The sequence below is a fragment of the Puma concolor genome, chromosome A1 (genome assembly GCF_028749965.1).
Source record: "Puma concolor isolate L17-30 chromosome A1, mPumCon1.1.hap2, whole genome shotgun sequence".
Taxonomy (NCBI): Eukaryota; Metazoa; Chordata; class Mammalia; order Carnivora; family Felidae; genus Puma; species Puma concolor.
The window spans coordinates 69,312,570-69,339,547 of NC_141667.1; positions in this window are offsets into that span (position 1 = coordinate 69,312,570).

Below are 26,978 nucleotides of genomic sequence, written 5' to 3' on the forward strand. Positions count from 1 at the left end.
TGTACAGCTCACCCACAAACAGAGGGATTCATGAAACACTACATAATAAAATGTGAGATTTCCAGGTCCACCAGACTCCCAAAATACTGACAAATAGGCATAGGTCTATCATATTCCCAGCCACACAAGAAATTAAAGGATTCCTCACTGAGAAAACTAAACAATCCCAGAAGAGAGGGACATAAGGATACTGACAATTAAGATACTCCCCCACAACAAAACATCCTGATTTTTCTCAACACCTTACAGTGAAGCCTATCATTCAACAGGCTCAGGGACCCAAAGCTTCCAATTACCTATTTTTTTGTCTCACTCATACACACATGGCTAAGGTTCCATTCTGGTATGGCAGAGTAGCTGGTATGACTAACCCTCTATATATAACAATTATAATCTCTGGATTAAATATAAAAAGAGTTATTTAAATGTGCAAAAGACCTACCAAAATCAGAAAACTGAAAATAATGCAACCCACAAAAGAAAGGAACTTTTCTGAATTAGGTACACATTTATTTAGCTTTTCCCTGAGGACTCTACAGGCAACACAACTCTCAGTAGCTTAATGTGGCAGAATACAGAATTCAGGGCTGGCAGAAAGGCTAGAAATTGAGAAGAAATTCCAGAAAGAAGGGAGCACAGTGAAGGAATCCAAAAATCTACATATAAACTGAGCTCAAATACTAAGCTAATCTCTGAACTACGCATATGTGTGGGAAATTCCAAGGAACTTAGCAGAAAGCACAAAGCAATAACTGGAAAGTTGAAAGTTGCGAAAAAATTTTAGCTGTTCTTCACCACAGGAGAGACATGGTTTGGAGTATGAGTTTCACCAAGTTTAAATGTGTGTTACAAGAAAGAAAAAAAAAAACTTTAGGAAAGATAACAGAATCCAGAATCTCTGCAAGGAATCACTGACAATCCAGTATACAATTAAAACAAAAATACTAGATATGTGAAGTGGTAGAAAAATTTGAACCACAGTCAAAAGAAAAAATCAATCAACAGAAACCAACACTAAGATGATTGATAGACTGATATTCATAGTCAAAGGATTTAAAATAGCTATTATAAATATGTTCAAATAATTTTTAAAAAGATATTCACAAGTGTACATCTGGGTAATACTATCAGAGAAATGGAAACTATCTAAAAGAAAACATTGGAAATTGAAGAACTGAATGGGCAAACTATCTGAAATTTGAAAAAAAAAATCACTTAAAGAACCTACAGAAGAGTTAAGATTGGAGAGGAAAGAATGGGTGAACCTGAAGACAGAATATGGCATCTAATTTCTAAGATAGTCCCCACTAATCATCTCCTGATAATCATGCCTTTCTGAGTTCACCTACCACAATGAATTGGGTTGACCTTTGTGACAAATAGAATACGGCAGAAGTGAAGATGTGTGACTTCTACAGTCATAAAAGCATTACAGATTCTGCCTTGATCTCCTAGGTTGCTCATTCTGAGGCAAGCCAACATCCATGGCATAAGGATTCTCAAAAGCTGCATGGAGATGGTGATGTGGAGAGGAACCAACTTATCAACCACATCAGTCAGCCATCATGGAAATAAATTCTCCAGCCCCAATCAAACCTTCAAGTGACTACAACCCCAGCCAACATCTGACTAAAATCTCATAAGAGACCAGAGCTGAACCACAAAACTATTCAGAATTTCAAATAACTCAGAATTCTGAATTCATAGAAATTGTGGGAGATATATGATATTGCTATTTTAAGTCACTAAATTTTGGAGTAATTTGTTTTTCAGCAATAACAAACCAATAAAAGCAGAGCTATAGAAATTATTTAGTATAGAGAACAACAACAACAAAGAAATAAAACAAAAAAATAAAAGGAAAAAGGGTAGGGGGACAAGTCTCAGTGAATTATAGGACAATATCAAGATACCTTACATATCACTGGGGTTCCAGGAGATAAAGAGAAAGGACTGGGGCAGAAAACTTATTTGAAAAAATGGCTGAAGTTTCCCCAAATTTAGGTTAACATCAGCTTATAGATTCAAGAATTTCAGAAACCTAAACAAAATAAGTAGAAATAAAACCACATCTAGACCCATCTAAGTCAAATGCTTAAAAACAATAGATTGAAAAAAAAAATTTTTTTGAAAGCATCCTCTGCTGCAGGGGGGCCGGGGGGGGGGGGTGGGAGGAGGAAGACAGAGAAGGAGAGAAGTATACTACAGATTATAGGGAAGTAATAATACAAATGACAGATGACTCCTCATCAAAAATAATGTAGGCCAAAAACAATAGAATAATATCTCCAAAGTTATTTAACTTTGAAAACATTTAACTATTAAAGAAAAAAAAATTGTAGATTCAAAATTCATACTAAAGGAATATTTTTAGGCTGAAGGGAAATAAACCAGATGAAAACTCAGATATACAGAAAGGAATGAAGATAGCAGAAATATGTGTAAATAAAAAAAGCTCTAGTTCTTATTCTTTTATTTAAAAGACAGCTAGTGGGGCACCTGGGTGGCGCAGTCGGTTAAGCGTCCGACTTCAGCCAGGTCACGATCTGGCGGTCCGTGAGTTCGAGCCCCGCGTCGGGCTCTGGGCTGATGGCTCGGAACCTGGAGCCTGTTTCCGATTCTGTTTCCCTCTCTCTCTGCCCCTCCCCCGTTCATGCTCTGTCTCTCTCTGTCCCAAAAATAAATAAACGTTGAAAAAAAAATTAAAAAAATAAAAAAAATAAAATAAAAGACAGCTAGTGGTTTAAAGCAAAATTTGTAATATTGAATTCTGTGAGTTATAAAATATGTATTAGTAAGGGGCATCTGGGTGGCTCAGTTAAGTGTCCAACTCTTGGTTTCAGCTCAGGTCATGATCTCATGGTTTATGAGTTCAAGCCCCACATCAGGCTCTGCAGTGACAGTGCATGCTTGGGATTCTCTCTCTTCCTCTCCTTCTGCCCCTCCCCTGCTCGTTCCCTCTGTCTCTCAAAATAAATAAATAAACTTAAAATTTTGTTTAACAAAATAAAATATGTATTGGTAAAATATGATAAAAATACTACATATAAATCCTTCTACATAATATTAAGAAAAAGGCAAAATTACGTGATAGAATACAGATCAGTGGTTCTCAGAGGCCAAGATAGGGTAGAGAATGGGCTAAAAATGGGTTTGAGGGGATTTGGGAGTGATAGAAAATTTTAAGTCATGATTTTGATGGTGATTATATGATTTTATGCATTTGTCAAAATCTTTTAATTACACTTTAAAAATTGATGAATTTTTAAAAACATTTATTTATATAGAGAGAAAGAATGTACATGCATGTGCTCCTGTGCACACTTTTGCAAGAGAGGGGCAGACAGAGAGAGTCCCAAGCAGACTCTGTGCTGTCAGGACAGAGGGGCTTGATCTCAGGAACCATGATATCATGACCTAAGCTGAAATTGAGTCTGACACTTAGCCGACTGAGCCACCCAGTTGCTCCCCAAACTGATGAATTTTATTGTATACAAACTGTATCTATTAAAGCCAATTACAATTGTATTTAGCCAATTCTTCAACTTAGGCAAAATCAAAAGTCCATAAATATTGAAAAGGAAAAAGTTAAACTGTTGCCATTTACATATGACCTGATTTTTTTACACAGAAAATCTTACGATTTCACTTATACTACTAAAATTATTAAGTGAATTTGGAAAGGTCACAGGGTAAGAGGTCAAAATAAAACAATCAATTGTCTTTTTAAAATACTAGCAGAAAACATTTGGAAAATGGAAAATGGAATAAAATAAAATAAAATAAAATAAAATTAAATTAAATTAAATTAAATTAAATTAAATTAAATTTAAAAAGCATAAAATACACAATCGTCTACAGTATAAACTACCAAATACTGTTACGAGAAATTAAATAAAATCCAAATAAGTGGAAAGACATACTATGTTCATTAATCAAAAGATTCAATATTGTTAACATGTCAATTATTTAATATGTAGACTAAAGTCTATTAATTGATATGTAGGCTAATTCTAGTAGTCTTTGTTTATAGAAATTGAAAAGTCTATTTTAAAATGTGTAAAGAAATAGGGGTGCCTGGGTGGCTCAGTTGGTTAAGTGTCGGACTTCGGCTCAGGTCATCTCATGGTTTGTGGGTTCAAGCCCTACACTGGGCTCTGTGCTGACAGCTCAAAGCCTGGAGCCTGCTTCAGATTCTGTCTACATCTCTCTCTGCCCTTCCCCCAAACGTGCACTGTATCTCTTTCTCTCTCAAATATAAATAAACATTAAAAAAAAGTTTTTAAATAAAATGTGTAAAGAAATACAAAATACCTGGTATACAAAAACAATTCTGAAAAGAACAAAGTAGGAGGTCTCACTCTTTTGATTTCAAAACTTACAATAAAGCTACAATGAAATCTTACAGAAATGAAACCAGTACATTATTGGTGTAAGGACAAAAAGAATAGTTCAATGGAACTGAAAAAAAGAGTTCAGTATATATATGTGGTCAATTAATTTTGGTAAAAAGTATCAAAGCTATTTAATGAGCAAAGGAAAGTCTTTTCAGTAAATAGTACTAGAACAACTGGATAAATGTGAAAAACAAATCTCAATCTTTTCCTGTACCACAAACAAAAATTAATTTAAGATGAATAAGGGGGACCTGGGTATCTCAGTCCATTAAGTGTCTGACTTTGGTTCAGGTCATGATCTCATGGTTCGTGAGTTTGAGCCCCACATCAGGCTCTGTGCTGACAGTTCAGAGCCCGGAGCCTGCTTCAGATTCTGTGTCTCCCTCTCTCTCTGCCCCTCACCCACTCACGGTCTGTCTCTCTCTCTCTCTCAAAAATAAACACTAAAAAAAAAAAAATTTAAGATGGATAAGCTTATGCATATAAGCAAAAAGTATAGTAGCACTTCTAAAAGAAAATATTGAAGAATATCTTCAGAAACTTATAATAGATAAAAATATCTAAACAAGACACTGTGAACTCTAAACATAAAAAAAAAATAAAAATGGGAATTTATCAAATTTTAAAATTTCTGCACGTCAAGAGAAAAAATTAATACAAACACAAGCCACAAACTGGGAGCAAACATTCTCAATACAAATATCTCACCAAAAACATGTACCTGGAATATGCAAGGAATTCTGAGAAATCAATACAAAGATTAAATAAAAACAGTCAAAAGACTCCTGGTGTCTGCCTAGCATACAGAAAGCCACAAGGAACACTTCCCCAATCCTTATAATACAACAAACAGCCAAAATGCAAGGTCAAGATTTTCCTGGACCCTTCAGAGAACTGAGATCACAGGACAACCAAGTAGTCTAAAATCTTAGGAGAGACAGCTGTCCGCAGGAAAGATGGCAGTTGCTTACCTGTGGCAAACACGGCCACATAACAGCAAAAATTCTTTATGAAGAGTTAACAAATTGGGGGATGTTGAATGTGGGCTTACAAGAGAATGTGAAAGCCTGGGGAGTGACATATATAGGAGGAGCTCACACCTTGTTGCAGGCCTTCCTCCACAGACTCTACTGGGCACACCAAAAAATGGGTGAGAGTCCTGAAAAAGCATGCCTCGTGGTCCAGACTTAAGATGAAGAGAATAGCAACTACTGTGAGGGGGTAAAAGCCAGTGATGACCTTCTCCCTCATCTCCCCTATTGAAAAAAAAAAAAAAAAAAAAACAGCATCATCCTGCCGGAGTGGGGAGGCAACAAACATTGTCACCTTTACACATTGGCACAAACCCACAATGAAGGGAACTAAAAAAAAAATCCCTCTTCCCTGAGGGGAGGGGCAGGAATATGTCCTGAACCCAGAACTAAAATGGTGAAAAGGCTAGAGCTCTAAGGTCACGTCTCTAAGACCCAAGGGCACAGGGCCTACCTAAGACTGAAGCTGAATGAGAACAATAGAGAATGTCCCATCTGCTCCCCACCACTAAGCTAACAAGCATCAAGTAACAAGTAACAGTGGAATACTACAAGAGCACAGGCACAGACCTTTGTGGCATAGTATGACTGGAAGACCTAAAGCTAAGGGTGGGGCAGACAGAGAAAAAAAGGCTGAGGAAAACCAGCCCCCACCCTAAACGAAAGACATTGGTAAAGAAATATAAAGCATGTTGTGCAATGAGCATAACCAGAGCATGAAGTGCAAATCCAACCAAAATCCTCACTAGATTAACTCAAACTCCCACACTAAATACCTAGCAGAAGGGAAGGCATACCTTTTTATAGACATAAAATCTATTTACCTTTGTTTCCACTGTCCAAAACAAGATGCATGACTTCCAACACAAAATTATGGGGCAAACAAAACATCAAGAAATAAACATATTGCTAAGAAACAAAACTCTAAACTGAACCAGACTCAGATATTATGGGCATGTTAGAGTTATCTAACAAAGACATAAAAATAACTGTGATTATCATGTTAAAAACTCTAATGCAAAAGGTGAAAACTTACAAGATCAGTAGGAAATTTCAGAGAAGAGATGGGATCTCAGAAAAAGAAAATCAGATGGAATTTCAAGAAACAACCCTCCCCCCCGCATAGTAATATAGATGAAGAATATCTTCAACACACATATCAGTACCTACATCAATGAAAGAACCAGTGAATTTATAAATAGGTCAATAAAATTTACCCAAGTTGAAACACAGAACACAGCATCCAAGGCCTATGGGATAATTTTATACAGTCTAACATATGCCAAACAGAATGCTAGAAAGAGAAGAAAGAAAGAGAATAGGGGGAAAAATTATGAAGCAGTAATAGCTATAAATTTTCCAAAATTAGTAACATATATCAAACTACAGATCCATGAAACTTAGGGAAGAGGAAGAGTATATATCAAATATTATATATATATAAGTATTTGTATTATATATGCATATGTACATACTAATATACCACCAATGCATGTTATTTTTAATTTGCTGAAAGGAAACGACAACGAGAAAATGTGGAGGTAATGAGGAAAAAGATACATTGCATATAGAGAAAAATATGATATGAATTACAGTAAACTTCTTGTCAGACAAGGAAGATGACAATGTAGTGATATCTTTGTTTCTGTTATTTCTATGATGGTATGTTTTCTCAACAGTTTTATTGAAGTTTAATTGACATTAAATAAACAGTAAATATTTAAAATGTACCATTTTAAAAGCATTGACATATGTCTATACCTGCCAAATCATCACCACAATAAAAATAGTGAACATATCCATCACTTCCAATCCTTGTGCTCCTTTGTCATCTCTCCTTTTATCTCCCGTCACCAACCCCTGACCTAAGCAACCACTGATCTGCTTTTTGGCACTATAAAGAAGTTAACATTTTCTAGGATTTTATATAAATGGAATTACAGTATTCATTATATTTTTATCCAGCTTAATTTTTAAAGAAACCAATATAAAGATGTGTTTTTAAAAATTATAGAGTGGAAGAGAGCCAAAGCATAAGAGACTCTTAAAAACTGAGAACAAACTGAGGGTTGATGGGGGGTGGGAGAGAGGGAGGGTGGGTGATGGGTATTGAGGAGGGCACCTGTTGGGATGAGCACTGGGTGTTGTATGGAAACCAATTTGACAATAAACTTCATATATTAAAAAAAAAATTATATAGTGTCATAGGGTAGTTCTATTTTTAATTTTTTGAGGAAACTCCATACTGTTTTCCAGAGTGACTGCACTAGTTTGCATTACTACCAACAGTGCAAAAGGGTCACTGGGTTCTACTCCTGAAGCCAAGATAGTGTTTACTATCAGCAATGTTAACTAACCTGAATTTAAACAAAAATAAATAAATAAATAAATAAATAAATAAATAAATAAATAAATAAAAGTAAAAGTCAAGAAAAAGAAAATAAATTAAAATGTAATTATTTCAGGGGAAAAATCATATAGTGTTACAAAGCTTAGTACTCTGCCTTATTTCTATTTTCAATTTCCACTTCTCAGAAGACAGCCCGAGTCCTCAGTTTTCTAAATTATCATAAATTTCCCAGCTATCCAAAGAACTGCAGAACTCTTTCCTTTAGCTAGACAATCTGGCTTCTCTTGCCTTGTTCATCTTTCTTAACATTTTCTGGCTTTGAAATGCAATGATTTTAGCATTTGTCTCAGGAAATAAGAAACAACAAAAAATAAATGATTTAGCTCCTTAAAAAGACCGATGAAATTGATGAACTTCTAGACAGATGACCAATGTAAAGAGAAGAGACACAAGTAACCAATATTGGGATGAAAGCTGGGAAAATTACCACAAATTTGATGCACATTTTAAAAGTCATAAGAGGATATGGAAATATGAAAATCTGACTAGCTCTATATTTATTAAAGAAACTGAAACTCTAATGAAAATGCTTACACACACACACACACACACACACACACACACACACACACACAACCTCTAGACCCAGATGGGTTCACTGGTAAATTTTTCATTGTAAGAAAAAAATAACATCAATCTTATATAAACTGTTCCAGAAAAGAGAAAGAAATAATAATTCTTTTTTTTTTTTTTTTAATTTTTTTTTTCAACGTTTATTTATTTTTGGGACAGAGAGAGACAGAGCATGAACGGGGGAGGGGCAGAGAGAGAGGGAGACACAGAATCGGAAACAGGCTCCAGGCTCCGAGCCATCAGCCCAGAGCCTGACGCGGGGCTCGAACTCCCGGACCGCGAGATCGTGACCTGGCCGAAGTCGGACGCCTAACCGACTGCGCCACCCAGGCGCCCCAAGAAATAATAATTCTTAACTTGCCTTTTGATGCCAGGATCAGTTGGTTTATAACAAAGACATTATAAGGAAAGAAAAAATTTTCAGGCCAATATCACTAGTGGACTAAATTTTTAAAAATTAAGCAATACGAGATCATAAGTAATACTATATCATGATCAGGTTTGGTTCTTTCCAGGAATTCAAGGTTAGTTTAATATTATGAAATCAACCATATACTTCACCCACAATAGCAGACAGAGGAATAAAAATCATATGGCCATTTTAGTAGATGCAGGGAAAAAAATGATAAAATCAAATCATTTTAATTGTAAAAACCAAAAAGACACTTAACAAACTAGGCACAGAATCTGCAGCAAAAATCACACTTAAAGGTGAAATGCTGAAAATTTTCCCTCTGAGATCAGAAATGATGAAAACATTCTCTCTACCATCACCTCTACTTCTACTCAGTATTTTACAGTAGGTTTTTAACAAGTGCAATGACAAGATTTAAAAAAAAAAAAAAAAAAAGCTAGGAGTGCCTGGGTGGCTTGGTCAGTTGAGTGTTCAACTCTTGGTTTTGACTCAGGTCATGATCCCATGGTTCGTGAGATCTAGCCCCACATCAGGCTTTATGCTGGCAGTGCAGAGCCTGCTTGGGATTCTTTCTCTCCTTCTCTGTCTCTCTCTGCCACTCCCCCACTAGCTCTTTCTGTCTCTCTCTCAAAAATAAATAAATAAACTTAAAAAAAACTAAAAGGAATAGGTACTAAAAGAAAAAAAAGATCTGTCATTATTTATAAATGATAGGATTGCTTATGTTGAAAATCCAAAAGATCTATAAATTATCAGAATTAATGAGTTTATAGTCATTGAATAAAAAGTCATCCAAAATTTAACATAAAATTATATTTCCATATATTAGAAATAACTAGAAAAGAAAAATTTAAGCTTTACTATTCAGCAATAAAAATAATAAACTATTAATACACACAGAAACATGAGTTTCAAAAACATTAAGCTGAATGAAAAAAGTCAGACCGCCAAGAGTATATATTGCATGATTCCATTTATTTGAAACTCTAGAAGAAAAGTGAAGATAAAATGACCCACATGGAGATAGATCTTCTTTTTCTGAAATGTCTGAGAATAACCAAGTTACCTATAAAGAAACAATAGTAAGAATTTCATCACACTTCTCAGGATGCTCAAAGACAATGAAGCAATCACTTCAAAGTTCAAAGAAAAAACTGATTTTGAATCAGTTTTTGAATAGGGGAGGAGTTAAGATGGAGAAGTAGGGGGACCCTGGGTTTTCCTCATCCATCAAACACAGCTGTATTGAGGTCAGATCATTTGAGCACCCAGAAAATTGATCTGTGGAGTGGCAGAAAGATCCACAGTGAGAGGAGATGGTGTGGCAGGTGTGAGATGCTTGAGTGAATTGGGGGAGAGAAAAAACGGCAGTGACATGGAGGGGAGGGAACCCTTTCTGTGGAGAGACAGACAAAGGAAAGAGAGAGAGGCTGAGAAAGTCAGCATTGAGTTCACACAGGAGGAAAGAAAACCTCTCTGGATCACAGACTGGGGAGCGAGAAGTACTTTTTTCTCTCAAACAGCATTTGGAGCTCAAACTCTGAGGTTTTGGAAGTGCACAGCTTTCTCTTGAGCAGAGCTGTGGTGAGCACTCCTGGGGTGGAGGAAGCTGGCCCCTAAGTGAACAGCATGGTGTAGCCATCTTGGGGTTCCTTGGGAGAGAACATTCCCCTTCCTGGAATATGTTTGGAAGAAGGTATATTGCTTCTCCAAGGACAAAAGACGCAGCACGCACCAGCATAAGGCCTTTCATTAGCAGAGGACAGAGGCACACCAAGAGGGAATATAACCTTTGCTGCTTTTAGTGGTGCTGCACCACAGAGTTCATGCAGCGTGCAGGTGTGGGACTGTTTTCCAGAGACAAAGGACTTCAGACAGAATGGAGAAGCTCTACTCCGGAGGGGAAGAGGGGGCAGATCTGCACAGTTCCCGGTACTTTAATAATTCTGGTTTTGAATCCCGGCTGTGTGCCAAAGAAAAATGGCAGGAGAGTTGTGGCACAGGGTAGGCTGACTGCCCTCGCATTTCTGTGAGGGGTGTGAGATCCCCGGTTCTGGGATGAGAAATTGGGCTAGCACCATTTTCCCCTCAACACCAATATCCGGGGACTTCAGAAAGCAACACAGCAGCCCCAGTGGAAGTGGGACCCACTTACACCAAATCTCGCCTCCCTGTGCCTGGCCACTGCTTATTTACTACCTATTTATTAATTTACTGCGGCAAAACTGACTCTAAGCCAATACAGCGGGCCTCTCCTCCAAAAGACCAGCACAGTCAGTACCCCTCATGAACAAAGTACACTGAAAATCGAGCGCTGCAAAATGACACCTACAGTTCTGGTGGAAACAGGATCAGGCTTACTTTTTTTCTCTTTTTTTTCTTTCTTTCTTTCTTTCTTTCTTTCTTTCTTTCTTTCTTTCTTTCTCTTTCTTTCTTTTTCTTCTTCTTCTACTTCTTCTTCTTCTTTCAGAATCAGGTTCATAGTTTCTTGTTTTTTTCATTTCTTTTTCTCTTTTTGGGGGGGAATCAGGCTTTTTATTCTTTTCTCTTTCTTTTTTCTTCTTTTTTTTCACTTTCTTTTTCTTTGGACTCAGCCTTACAGTTTATTGATTCTCTGTTCGTTTTTCCCTTTTCTTTTCTCTTTTTTTCAGGGATCAGCCTCCCCCCCAGCCCTTTTTTTTCCAGGCTTACTTGAACAAACAAATAGAAGTACACCTAGTTAAAGGTCTGAACACTTCCCACTACAAGCAAGGAAGAGCTCTGCAGAGGACTGACCAGTGGGAAACAGAAAGCCAAAACAACAGCAGAATGCACACAGCTTATACCAGAAACACTTTCTGAAGTTCCAGGCCCTGGACCATGTATGATCCCTTTTTAATATAGCAGTACTCTCTGGTGAAGGAAACATAACAAATTTTTAAAACATGCAAAAGACAGAAACTTAGTCAAAGTGACCAGACGGAGGAATGCTCCCCAAAAGAAAGATCAAGAAAAAATCACAGCCAGAGACTTGCTCAAAACAGATATAAGCAATATATCTGAACAAGAATTTAGAACAATAGTCATAAGACTACTAGCTGGGCTTCAAAAAGCAGAGAAGACACTAGTGAAACCCCTGCTGCAGAGATAAAAGACCTAAATATTACTCAGGCTGAAATTAGAAAATGCTATAGCTCAGATACAAAACCGGCAGGATACAGTCACAATGAGGACTGAAGAAGCAGAGAACAGGTGATATAGAAGATAAAATTATGGAAAATAATGAAGCTGAAATGAAGAGTGAAAGGAAAGTATTAGATAACGAGGGAAGACTTAAAGAATTTAGTGATTCTATAAAATGAAACAATATCCACATCACAGGAGTCACAGAAGAAGAGTGGGGGAAAAGGGACAGAAGGTTTATTTGAACAAATTATACCTGAGAACTTCCCTAATGTGGAAAGGAAACAGGTATTCAAATCCAAGAGGCACAGAGAACTCCCCTCAAAATCAACAAAACAGGTCAATACCATTCCACATCACAGTGAAACTTGCAAAATAACAAAGATAGAGAATTCTGAAAGCAGCTAGGGACAAAAGGTCCTTTACTTACAGGGGTAGACACATAAGGTTAGCATCAGACCTGCCTACTGAAACTTGGCAGGCCAAAAGGAAGTGGCAGGAAATATTCATTGTGCTGAATGGGGAAAATATGCAGCCAGGAATTCTTTATCCAGCAAGGCTGTCATTCAGAATAGAAGGAGAGATAAAAAATTCCCCAGACAAACAAAAACTAAAAGAGTTCATGACCACTAAACTAGCCCTGCAAGAAATTTTAAGGGGGACTCTCTGAGTGGAGTTCAAAAAAAAAAAAAAAAAAAAGAAAAGAAAAGAAAGAAAAGAATAGAAAAGAAAAGAAAGAAAGAAAAGAAGACCAAAGCAACAAAGACTACAAAGAACCAGAGAATATCACCAGAAATACCAACTCTACAGGCAACACAGTGGCACTAAATTCATACCTTTCAATAATCACTCTGAAAGTAAATGGACTAAATGCTCCAATAAAAAGACATAGGTTATCAGAATGGATTAAAAAAACAAGTTCCATCTATATGCTGCCTATAAGAGACTCTTTTTAGATGTAAGGACATCTGCCGATTGAAAGTGAGAGGATGCAGAAGCATCTACCATGCTAATGAACATCAAAAGAAAGCCAGAGCAGCCATACTTATATCAGACAAACTAGATTTTAAAACAAATACTTAACAAGAAATGAACAAAGGCATTATATTATAATTAAGTGGTCTATCCCTCAGGGAGATCTAACAATAGTAAATATTCATGCCGCAACTTGTAAGCTCTCAAATATATAAAACAATTAATCACAAACATAAAGAAACTCCTTGATAATAATACCATAATAGTAGAGGACTTTAATACCCTACTTATAGTAATGAACTGCTAACCTAAGCAGAAAATTAAAAGGAAACAATGGATTTGAATGACACACTGAACCAGCTGGACTTAACAGATATATTCAGAACATTTCATCCTAAAGCAGAAGAATACACATTCTTCTCAAGTGCACATGGAACGTTCTCCAGACTAGATCACATACTGGATCACAAAACAGCCCTCAACAGGTACAAAAAGATCAAGATCACACAGTGCATATTAAAGAACATCCTACTAAAGAATGAATGAGTTAATCAGGAAATTAAAGATGAAATTTAAAAGTACAATGGAAGCCAATGAAAATGAAAACATGATAGTCCAGATCTTTTGGGATGCAGCAAAGGCAGTGCTAAGGGGAAAGTACACTGCTTTTCAGGTCTATCTTAAGAAGCAAGAAAGGTTCCAAATACACAGCATAACCTTACACCTAAAGGAGCTAGAAAAGGATCAGCAAAATAAAGCCTAAAGCCCAGGAGAAGAAGGGAAATAATAAAAATTAGAGCAGAAATAAATGATATAGAAACAAACAGAAACAGATAAGTCAGACTTACCAAAAAGAAAAGAGAGAAGACCCAAATAGATAAAATCACAGATGAAGGCGATCACAATCAACACCATAGAAACACAAACAATTATAAGAGAATAATATGAAAAATTATGTACCAACAAACTGGGCAATCTGGAAGAAAAGGACAAATTCCTAGAAACTCAAGCACCAACAAAATTGAAACAGTAAGAAACAGAAAATTTGAACAGACACATAACAAAGGAATTGAGTCAATAATCAAAACTCTCCCAACAAACAAGAGTCCTAGACCAGATGGCTTCCCAGGGGAATTCTAAATTCTAAATTAACTCTAAAGAGTTAATACCTATTCTTCTCAAACTGTTCCAAAAAATAGAAATAGAAGGAAAGCTTCCAAACTCATTAATGAAGCCAGCATTATCTTGATTCCCAAACCAGACAAAAACCCCACTAAAAAGGAGAATTACAGACCACTACTCCTGATGAACATCAAGGCAAAAATTCTCGACAAGATACCAGCAAATCCAATCCAACAGTATATTAAAATAATTATTTACCATGACCAAGTGGGATTTATTCCTATGCTGCAGGGCTGATTCAGTATTTGTAAATCAATCAACATGATACATCACATTAATAGTAGAAAGGCTAAGAACCATATGATTCTCTCGACAGATGCAGAAAAAGCATTTGACAAAATACAGCATCCTTTCTTGATAAAAAAACCATCAAGAAAGTAAGGACAGAAGGAACACACCTAAACCATCATAAAGACCATATATGAAAGACCCACAGCTGAGACCATCCTCAATGGGGAAAAACTGAGAGCTTTCCCCCTAAGGTCAGGAACATGAAAGCGATGTCCACTCTTACAACTGTTGTTCAAAATAGTACTGGAAGCCCTAGCTTCAGCTATCAGACAACAAAAAGAAATAAAAGGCATACAAATTGGCAAGGAAGAAATCGTGGCAGATGACATGATACTCTATGTGGAAAACCCAGAAGACTCCACCAAAAAGCTGCTAGAACAGATACATGAATTCTTCAAAGTAGGATATAAAATCAACATACAGAAATCAGTTGCACTTCTATAGACTGATAATGAAACAGCAGAATGAGAAATCAAGGAATCGATCCAATTTACAATTGTACCAAAAACCATAAGATACCAAGGAATAAATCTAACCAAAGAGGTAAAAGATCTGTATGCTAAAAACTATAGAAAACTTATTAAAGAAATTGAAGAAGACACAAAAGTGGAAAAGCATTCTATGCTCATGGACTGGAAAAACAAATATTGTTAAAATGTTGACATTGGGGCACTTGGGTGGCTCAGTTGGTTAAGCATCTGACTTTGGCTCAGGTCATGGTCTCACAGTTTATGCGTTTGAGCCCTGCATCAGACTTGGGGCTGACAGCTCAGAGCCTAGAGCCTGCTTCGGATTCTGTGTTTTCCACTCTCTCTGCACCCTCCTTTTTCTCTCAAAAATAAATAAACATTAAAATTTTTTTTAAAAATGTCAATACTACCCAAAGTAATCTGCACATTCAATGCAATCTCTATGAAAATAATACCAGCATTCTCCACATAGATAGAACAAACAATTTTAAAATTTGTGTGGAACCACAAAAGACCCTGGATAGCCAATGTAATGTTGAAAAAGAAAACCTAAGCTGGAGGTATCACAATTCCAGATTTCAAGCTATATTACAAAGCTATAATCAAGATAATGTGGTAGTGGCACAAAAACAGACACAAAGATCAATGAACAAAATAGAGAACCCAGAAATGGCCCCACAAATGTATGGCTAACTAATCTTTGACAAAGCAGGACAGAATATCCAGTGGAAGAAAAGACAGTCTTTTCAAATGGTGCTGGGAAAACTGGACAGTGACATGCAGAAGAATGAAACTGGACCACTTTCTTACACCACACACATAAATAAATTCAAAACAGATGAAAGACCTAAATGTGAGACAGAAAACCATCAAACTCCTACAAGAGAAAACAGACAGCAACCTCTTTGACCTCGGCCACAGCAACTTCTTACTAGACATGTCTCCGGAGGCAAGGGAAATAATAGCAAAAATGTACTACTGGGACCTCATCAGATAAAAAGCTTCTGCACAGCGTAGGAAACCATCTACAAAACAAAAAACAACCACAGGAATGGAAGAAGATATTTGCAAATGACATACTGGATAAAGGTTAAAATCCAAAATCTATAAAGACCTTATCAAACTCAACATCCAAAAAAACCAAATAACCCAGTGATAAAACAGGCAGAAGACATGAATAGACACTTTTCTAAAGAAGACATCCAGATGGCTAACAGATACATAAAAAGATGCTCAACATCACTCATCATCAGAGAAATACAAATCAAAACCATGATGAGATACCACCTCACACCTGTCAGAATGGTTACAATTAACAACTCAGGAAACAACAGATGTTGGTGAGGATGCGAAGAAAGAGGAACACTTTTGCACTGCTGGTAGGAATGCAAACTAGTGTAGCCACTCTGGGTAACAGTACAGAACTACCCTATGACCCAGCAATTGCAGTACTAGCTATTCATCCAAAGGACACAAAAATGCTGATTCAAAGGGGCACATGGATCCCAATGTTTACAGCAGCACTATCAGCAACAGCCAAGCTATGGAGAGAGCCCAAATATCCATCAACTGATGAATGGATAAAGAAGATGTGGTATATATACACAATGGAATATTGCTTGGCAATTCAAAAGAATGAAATCTTGCCACTTGCAACAATGTGAACAGAACTACAGTGTATTTATGCTAAGAGAAATAAGTAAAAGACAAATATATGATTAAATCATGTGGAATTTAAGAAACAGAACAGATGAACATGGGGAAGGGGAAGGGAAAATAATATAAAAACAGGGAAGCAAACCATAAGAGACTTAAATACAGAGAACAAACTAAGGGTTGCTGGAGGGGAGGTGGGTGGGGAGATGGGCTAAATGGATGATGGGAATTAAGAGGGCACTTGCTGGGATGAGCACTGGGTGTTATATGTAAGTGATAAATCACTGGGTTCTACTCCTGAAACCAATGCTACACTGTATGCTAACTAACTTGAATTAAAATAAATAAATTTAAAAAATAATCACTATAGGATGAACTGCAATAAAACATTTTATATGCACAGGAGTGACATAGGATACAAGAAAGAATGCTAAATGAGCAAAAAAATCTAAGTTTTTTTTTTTTAAATTTTTTTAACATTTATTTATTTTTGAGACAGAGAGAGACAGAGCATGAACAGGGGAGGGTCAGAGAGAGGGAGACACAGAATCCGAAACAGGCCCCAGGCTCTGAACTGTCAGCACAGAGCGCGACGCGGGGTTCGAACTCACAGACCGTGAGATCATGACCCGAGCCAAAGTCGGACACTCAACCGACTGAGCCACCCAGGTGCCCCCAAAAATCTAAGTTTTAAAAGTTATTAGTGCAAATAAAATAATGTGTATTTATATAATACATCAGTCTAGAAGCATGAGTGGCAGCAGAGGAGAGAGGTTAAGAGAAGAAAACATAAAAATAGACTATAAATCCCATGCTTTCCAAGCAAAGAAGAGATATTCTGATTAAATATGGACATTGATAGAAAGTTATAAGGTTAATGCACATTCAAACATGTAAGGATAAAAATCAAAAGAATAGAAAGTGGTTATAGTTTTCAAACAACTAAGTCAAACAAAAGTTTGATAGATAAAAGGGGTGAAAATAAAACAGCCTTATAAAATATTGAAATTGGCAGTAGAGTGGTACACTGTCACGGATGCCACTCTCAATGTTGGCCCCCTCCCTGGAAGCAGCTTGCATCCAATTACTCATCCCATACTTTTTACCTCAATTTAGGACACCTCTGAAGGTTCCATCTTCAGAGCTCCCTGCAGGATTGGCTGAAACCTCTGGGACAAATACATCATAGTTCAACTTCTCCTTCTGCTCAGTCCTTACTTACTCCCTCACAGGCATTGTTTCTCATTGCTCTCCAATACACTTTGTGCATGCTTATCTCTGCCTTCTCTATCTCAACAAATATTTCTAAGGGGACCTGATTTCAGGCAGTTGATGCTAAGTGGTCCAAGGAAGCAGACTTTAAGGATGAAATTTTTGTAGCCAAATCACTCACCAGCTGGTTAACAGTGAAGATCCCACTATTAACAGTAAATGGAGTATGGTATCTCCCGACATACTGTGGCAACATTTTCTGATTACATATTGTTGCATAACAAGTAATTCCGAAGCTTAGTGTCTTAAAATAACCATTTCATTATTTCTCATGATTCTGTGGGCTCAGTTGGGCAGTTCTCCAGCTTCGATGAGGTCAGCTGGGGTTGCAGTCATCAAGTCATGAGTTTAATTGAGCTCATTCACATGGTTGGAAGCTGATGCTGGCTTCAACTGTGAGATCACCTGGGACTGGCGATCAGCATGCCTACAAGTGGGCTTTTCACAGCATGGCAGCTGGGTTCCAAGAGGGAACATCCCAAAAACAAGTGTTCCAAAAGAGAGGATGTGGAAACTGCTAGGTCAATTAAAGGCTAGGTCAAAGCATCACTCATTTCGTATTCTATTGATCAAAGCAATCACAAGCATAAGCCAGATTCAAAGGGAGAGGAAATAGGATGTGTAACATACACATGTAGGATGCGGTGGCACTGGGGTCATCTTAGGAGACTAGCTCTTGCAGAGTAAACCATTAAAATTCCACTGGTGGTTAACTGAGATGGGATCATAGTGGAAGGAAAAGCACTGATGTGTTCAAGGTCTCAAATCTTCAACAAGTTTGAGAAAAGTCATAATTATAAGGACAATGGAATCAGACGGAATTTGTTGAGTACAACCAGGCACTGGAGAAGGAAAATAAAAGCCCATTGATGATTAATCATCAATTTAGGGCAAAGTGGGGAAGATAGGGAGTCTCCTTGGCAGCTTTTGAAGAGAATCTCTCCTCCTGCAATAGGACAACAGAAAGAAAGAGTTGTGAATCAGGTACAGGACTTAATTATAAATATAGCTGGCTGCAAACAAAGCTAAATTCTCAATCCTGGAAAGTCTGCTCTACCAAGGTCAGGCCCTTCATCATCATGAGTGTGACTCTGAGTGTTAGTATGGAACCATCTTGGTTGATGTACTGGAGAAACTTGAAATCTCAGATTTCCCTGAACCATCTGGACCTGTAGAAGTGGCCCACCCCTCCCTTAAAAAGGCTGTCACACCTCCCTTGCTTGGAGATGGTCCAGAGGTCTCTGTCTTGCAACAAAGTATGCATCCCACTCAGCATCTATCCTCTCACCATTCCCCCAGGTCTCCAGACCAATAACTAGGGTCAAGTCACAACATAATATATCAGGGATGTGTGGGGGCTGCTATACCAGGAAAGGGATGATGGTGTGAAGGAGCTGTAGGACATAGCCAACATGGAGTGACATGTGTTTGGATCCTGATGTTTCTAAATCAAGGAAGTCAGAACATGAAATTGCATAAGGAAGAATTTAGGGGCACAAGAACTGTTGTTCCCTTTGATACTGGGTTTAAGCCCCCTGGTAGAAATATGTGTGTTGAGCCACAAAGAAAATTCTCATTATTCAAACAGACAAATCATAGAGGGTAAATTTTCTTTCCAAATGGCAATAAATTAGAAACTGACAACAAAAAATAGCAAAAGGAGTCATACACTTGTAAATTTTTAAATGCCCTTCAGATGAAAGTAAAGTTGAAATTACAATTATAATTTATAATGAATAATGAATAAATGAATATGAATAATGAATTTATTATAATGAATAAAATGAAAGCACTAATTATAATAATCTGTGTAATGTGGTCAAAACAGTCAGTATTCAGAGAAGTATTCATAAATTTAAATGCACATATTAGTAAACAAGAAAGATTGAAAATAAATGAGTTAACATTATGTAACTGGTATGTTGAACTAGCAGTAATTGATAGGATGCAAACATATTACAAAGTTATTTATTTTTAATTATCCTCTTAAATCCATTCTACAGTCTTATTCATCATCCCCTCTCATTGGATAAAATATTGAGAAAACGTCATAGCTTTCCTAGTTAGACAGTAAAAAAAAAAAAAAAAAAGAATCCTCCAGTCACTTCGAGTAACAACTACAGTTTTATTTAAGGGATTCAACTGTCCATTTTAGTAAAATAGTCTACATTGGGATTTTATTTAACGCTTCACTTCTCTCTCCCCCAGCTCAGGTTCATTTCAGGATGCAATTCGGCAGGAGAGGGCAGGGTGTGTGTGGGAACTTCTGCCCTTGCTTTGTCAGCTCCTCCTCACTCAAACTCACACCATTAGCTGTGATATTAGGACGCTCCAGGGTTGGAGCTGGGCAGAGTCAGAGATGGGATAAGGGAGTAAAGGGGAATAAAAAGTCTGACTCGATGGGGAAGTGGTGTTGTGACATAGTGAGTGTGCTCTCTGGGCTTGATGATTTTTCAATGCTGACTTCATAGGGTATTTTTGTGGGTTTTGTAGAGATTTCTTCACTAGGAACATCCAATTGTAGCTCTGTTAATATAGGCAGAGCTCTGTTTCTGGCCTGGCCACTTAAGATTTTGCCCTCAGATTCAGTATCTAAGGTTACCTCCAGCCTCTTTTTGGTCCATTTATCCAAATGGCTCTATTTTTATGACTGACATCTGGTTTAGGAAAACATATATTTCTCTTTATCCATCAGTGGATAAAGGGACCTCCCTGCTCTTCCACAGGAAGATCGCTTTAGCCACATACTTTCTGCTTTTCATTTTCTGTAAGTTCAGACCAAAAACTGTTCCTTTGCCTCATCAAACACCAGGGGAAAAGGGAGGAAGGCAGGGATATAAAATTCTATAAGAGTATCTCTTAATCAGCAAAACTAAAAGGCAACTTATGGAATGGGAGAAGATATTTGCAAACGACATATCAGATAAAGGGTTAGTATCCAAACTATAAAGAACTTATCAAACTCGGGGAGCCTGGGTAGCTCAGTCAGTTAAGCGTCTGACTTCAGCTCAGGTCATGATCTCACACTCCGTGAGTTTGAGCCCTGCGTCTGCCTCTGTGCTGACAGATCAGAGCCTGCAGCCCGCTTCAGATTCTGTATCTCCCCCTCTCTCTGCCCCTCTCCAGCTCATGCTCTGTCTCTCTATGTCTCAAAATTAAATAAAAACATTAAAAAATTTTTAAAAAAAGAACTTATCAAACTCAACACCCAAAAAACAAATATTCCAGTGAAGAAATGGGCAAAAGACATGAATAGACACTTCTCCAAAGAAAACATCCAGATGGCCAACTAACACATCAAAAAATGCTCAACATTACTCATCATCAGGGAAATACAAATCAAAACCACAATGAGATACCACCTCACACCTGTCAGAATGGCTAACATTAACAACTCAGGCAACAACAGATGTTGGCGAGGATGTGGAGAAGGAGGATCTCTTTTGCACTGCTGGTGGGAATGCAAACTGGTGCAGCTACTCTGGAAAACAGTATGTTAATTCCTCAAAAAATTAAAAATAGAACTACCCTACAACCTAGCAATTGCACTACTAGGTATTTATCCAAGAGATACAGGTATGCTATTTCGAAGGGGCACATGTACACTACTAACAATAGCCAAAGTATGGAAAGAGCCCAAAGTCCATCAATGGATGAATGAAAAGAGGACGTGGTGTGCATGTATATGTATGTGTATATATATATACACATACACATACACATACATATACATACACAATGGAGTATTACTTGGCAATCAAAAAGAATGAAATCTTGCCATTTGTAACTACATGGATGGAACTAGAAGATATTATGCTAAGAGAAATTAATCAGTCAGAGAAAGACAAATATATGACTTCACTCATATGAGGACTTTAAGATACAAAACAGATGAACACAAGGGAAGGGAAGCAAAAATAATATAAAAACAGGGACGGGACAAAACATAAGAGACTTAAATATGGAGAACAAACAGAGGGTTACCAGAGGGGTTGCGGCGGGGGGGATGGGCTAAATGGGTAAGGGGCACTAAGGAATTTACTGATTCCATTGAATCATCTGAAGTCATTGTTGCACTATATGCTAACTAACTTGGATGTAATTTTTTTTTTTTTTTTTTAAAGAGGATCTCTTCAAGGCACTCTAATTTGTCCAGAGGTCAGGGCTAACATTGCCTCCACCCACTCATCCCACACACTAAATGTGGAGGGAAGTATGGTTGGAAAATGTCATCAAGTGATAACACTTCCTCACAATATCTTCTTTTCCTTGGCTCTCCAACCTCAATCTTTTTATCCTCTTAAGTTGAGTTTAGGGTCACAAAACTGCTTGTCAGCTAATTCTTTTGTCAGTTGTACACAGATAAACTATTTCTTCATTTAGAAATATAGGGCTCCTTGTCCTCTGCTATTCTGCTTTTAGCCTCTGGGTTTCAGATTAAACTGAGATAACAAATATCTGATTTACTCATCCTATCACACATATGACTTAAGAAACCAAGAAAGACTGACAAGAGACCAAAAAGGGGTGCCTGGGTGGCTCAGTTGATTAAGCATCCAACATGGCTCAGGTCATAATCTCATTGTTCCCGAGTTCAAGTCCCACATCAGGCTCTGTGCTAAAAGCTCAGAGCCTGGAGCCTGTTTGACAGGGATTCTGTGTCTCCCTCTCTCTCTCTGCCCCTCCCTCACTCACACTCTGTCTCTCATTCTCAAAAATAAATAAACATTAAAAAAATTTTAAAAAAATAAGCCAAAAAAGTTAAAGAATTAATAAATATAGGGGCGCCTGGGTGGCGCAGTCGGTTAAGCGTCCGACTTCAGCCAGGTCACGATCTCGCAGTCCGGGAGTTCGAGCCCCGCGTCGGGCTCTGGGCTGATGGCTCAGAGCCTGGAGCCTGTTTCTGATTCTGTGTCTCCCTCTCTCTCTGCCACTCGCCCGTTCATGCTCTGTCTCTCTCTGTCCCAAAAATAAATAAACGTTGAAAAAAAAAATTAAAAAAAAAAAAGAATTAATAAATATAAAAGCAGAAATTGGCTAAATAACATGAAAACAGTAAGCATAATGAGTGAAATCAAGTTTGTTCTTGGGAAATCCCATTAAATTGAACATCTGGCAATTATATTGAAAAGAAAATTAGAAAAGACACAGATAAACAACATTATAAGTGGCACAAGAACTAAAATTACATTAAACAAGGTATGAATTATAAGAAAGCATTATGGTTCTCCTTCGCCATAAATTTAGAAAACTAGGTGAAGCATATCACTTCATAGAAAAGTATATATTATTGGGGCGCCTGGGTGGCGCAGTCGGTTAAGCGTCCGACTTCAGCCAGGTCACGATCTCGCGATCCGTGAGTTCGAGCCCCACGTCGGGCTCTGGGCTGATGGCTCAGAGCCTGGAGCCTGTTTCCGATTCTGTGTCTCCCTCTCTCTCTGCCCCTCCCCCGTTCATGCTCTGTCTCTCTCTGTCCCGAAAATAAATAAACGTTGAAAAAAAAATTAAAAAAAAAAAAAGAAAAGTATATATTATTATAGTTAACTTAAAACAAAAAAATAGGAATAGAAGTATTAGTAGTGAAGAAATGAACAAGGCAATTAAAACTATTTTTAAAAGACTTTAGGCCCCGATAATTTAATAGAAGGACTCTATCAAACTTCAAATATTTTCTACATTATAAGTAAACTGTTCTAGAGCAGAAAAAAATATGAAAACATTGGTAAATCATTCTTTGAGAATAGCAAAACTCTACCATCAACAAAGGACAAATGTGTACAAAAAAGAGGAATGTAATCCAATCTTTTCTCATGAGCATGAAAATTAAAGAATACATCATAATCAAGTAGAATTATCTCTCTTTGATGCTGGCAAAAATCAGAGGAAAGTTGCTCCCCTTGGTTATAGATATATGTGTGTGTATGTGTGTACATCTGATAAATAAAGAGGCAGAAATTTCAGTACATTAAGAGATTCAGAAAACAGAGTATTACTCCACTGAACACTTATTCTATAACCAATACCATATTACACAAAACGTAGATATCATCGCACTTGTTTCAGTCTTGCCTATGAGATTCTGGTTTTTTGTTGTTTTGTGTTTTGTTTTGTTTTGTTTTGTTTTGTTTTGTTTTGTTTTGTTTTGATGTGCCTGACCCCTTTCCTTCACACTTTATGTGAGGAAGACAGATCTCTGTCTAACCTCTTGGTGCAGCTAATTACTGGTAGTAAACTGAACCAATTATTACTCCATTACCTTATTCACACTGGTTAAATGATCTCTCCCCTCTGTTCTTTAGTAGAAATGGGAGAGGAAAAATCTTGAAATGTATGCTTATAAAGAAAAGTCTAACAAGGGTTTCCCAAAACACCTGGTTAAATATTACAAAATAAATGCATATATCATTATTAGCAGACTAAAGAAAAAATCCATTGATTATATTCAGCGTTCTTTGATGATTTAAAAATTCAGCAAGTGGAAGCTAAAAGGAAATATCCTCAATTAATAAAGGATGTTTATATGAAACCTACAGAAAACAGCAGAGTTCATGGCAAAATTGAGAAGCATTCTAACTCAAGACACAAGAAAAGGACAGCTCTCACAGCAATGCTGAGTGTAATGAAGACACAGGAGAAAGAAATGACCGTCAACAGGAAAAACAGAGATAAAGCTAGCACATTTCTTTTTATAGGCAAAATCCAGTGAAAAAATAGATCTCATTAAAAAACGTTAAATACTTGGAAAACAAAATCCAAAAGACTGTATCAGTATCAATCTATTTATCTGTCTAATTTCTTTCATATGAAAAAGAAGATTCCCTGGCAGAGAAAAAAAATTCTAAAAGATTATCAATGAGCAGGACTTCTAAATAGATAGAATACATGTGATTAGGCCTATTCTAACTAAAACTGGAGAGTTTGGGAATAGGGAAATAAAACTGAATAGGGTACACAAGCAGATTCACATATATGTAAGACTTTACAATTAGGTTGGCCTTTTAATCAGTGGGAAAAGATTGCATATTTACTAATTTGGAGGAAAGTAGCCATCATATGAAAAAAGTAAAGCAAGATACTATTTCTTCCTCAGATTATTTACTAAAACAAATTCCAGATGGTTTCAAGTACTAAACATTAAGCAAAAATATATATGTGTTAGAGGCAAATACAGAATATTTTAAAGCTTTGGGGTAGCAAAGCTCCTCTCAAGTATACCCCCAACCCAGAAACTATCAAGTATCGATGAAAGATTTGTCTCCCAAAAAACTTTAAAACTTCTGTGTAATTGGGAATAAAACATTAAAAAATATATATATGGTAGAAATAAATTACTGTAACACATTTAGCAGACAAGGTATTAATAACTGGAATGTATAAAGACTGTTACAAATAATTTAGTAAAAGACAAACAACACTAAAATGAGTACAGGATGCCAGACGGCAATTCTCAAAAAGAGAAACAAAATGGCCAGCATACATAAAGGATAGTCATTCTCACTGGCTATCATGTGTGTGTGTGTGTGTGTGTGTGTGTGTGTGTGTGTGTGTGTGTGAGTTTTCACTTATCAGATGGCACAAACTGTCATATGTGGGAAAGATACAGGGAAATGGACACATTAACATGCAGTAGACTTTTTAAAGTCTTTTGGGAAGGCAATTCGGAAATATATACCTAACACTTAAGATCCTTTAGGCTAGCAATTCTACTTCTAGAAATTAATTTTCAAAAAACACTTTCTCAAGTGCCCATTGATATATTCAAGGCTATCCATAAATTTATTGTCTGTATTAGTGTAAAACACTGAGATGCCTGTCAATAGAAAAGATGTGAATGGAATACAGTGTATGGCACATAAAAAGAATGACTTATACACACATATGCCTATAAAACATACATGTATATATATGTGTATATATGTATATATACACATGTGTATACATATGTATACATGTATATAAGTTCAAATAGTAGGATATGATCCCCTTGTGTTAAAAATTATAAAGCAAATACACGAACATGAACACACACACACACACACACACACACACACACACACACACACAAATGCATGGGCAAGGACAGAAGGATGCCTGTATCAGACTCTTGAAAGTGGTACCAACTGGGAAAGGAAAGTAGGAAAAGCATAATAGAGGGGTTATTTCAGGGTTTGCTCTTAATACTTCTGAATTTTAAAAATCTTCTACCATGAGAATATATTCATGCATTGATAAGGTAATTAAAAAGACAAAACAATTAGAGCAGTGAAATAGCAGATGATTTTCATTTTTGGTCCCTGGCCACATCTGTTTATAATGAACAAGCTGACCCCAGTTTAGTCACTCCATTCATTTTGGCCATTTATTAGTTATGTTTTGAGACAGGGACAAATTTCTAATGGATGCAGAGGAAAAGCCGCAGCATATTTCTCAAAGCAAATTATTCACCACAACAATCATCTCAAAAGCCTTCACTTTAGATATACATTAACCTACCTTCCACACTTTCCCCCACTGGAATTTAGAATTTTCCTTCCTGAAACTTCTAGTTGCTAAGCAACATTTCCTTCTTCTTTGTGGGGCTGGGTTGGCATGTTAACTTTTCCTCAGCTTGATCTTTCTGTTCTTTCCCTCCAAGCATCACATGCGCACATGTGCGCACACACACACACACACACACACACACACGCACGCACACAATCACACAGAGTTTTCTAGGGCTCTTCTCTGGTCACAGTGTTTCTTCCTTCACTTGTTCCATAAGAAATTAAAGTCTTAACTTTTTTTTATTGTTGAAAACTCATAACCAAAAGAATGAAGGATTCCCTTTCCCTCTTGTAAAAGGATAGCCATCTCAGAGATGGCTTTCCAAAAACTGAGAAAAGGATTGGCTTGGGAATTAGAGTTTGGGGATGGAGTTCTAGGTCTAACGTACTACTTTAGAAGGATGGTTTCAATGGTTAAGGCCTCTTATAATTTCATTTAGTAAATATTTATTGAGCTACTACCATACCTCCTATAATGTTAGGGATGTTGAGAATGCAAACAGTCACCACCCTCCAGCAGTTTACATTGAGAGGATGGTGCAATATTGATGCATGTCACTGACTCCAGCCTATTCAAACTGCTCCAGCTTGCAACAGTAGC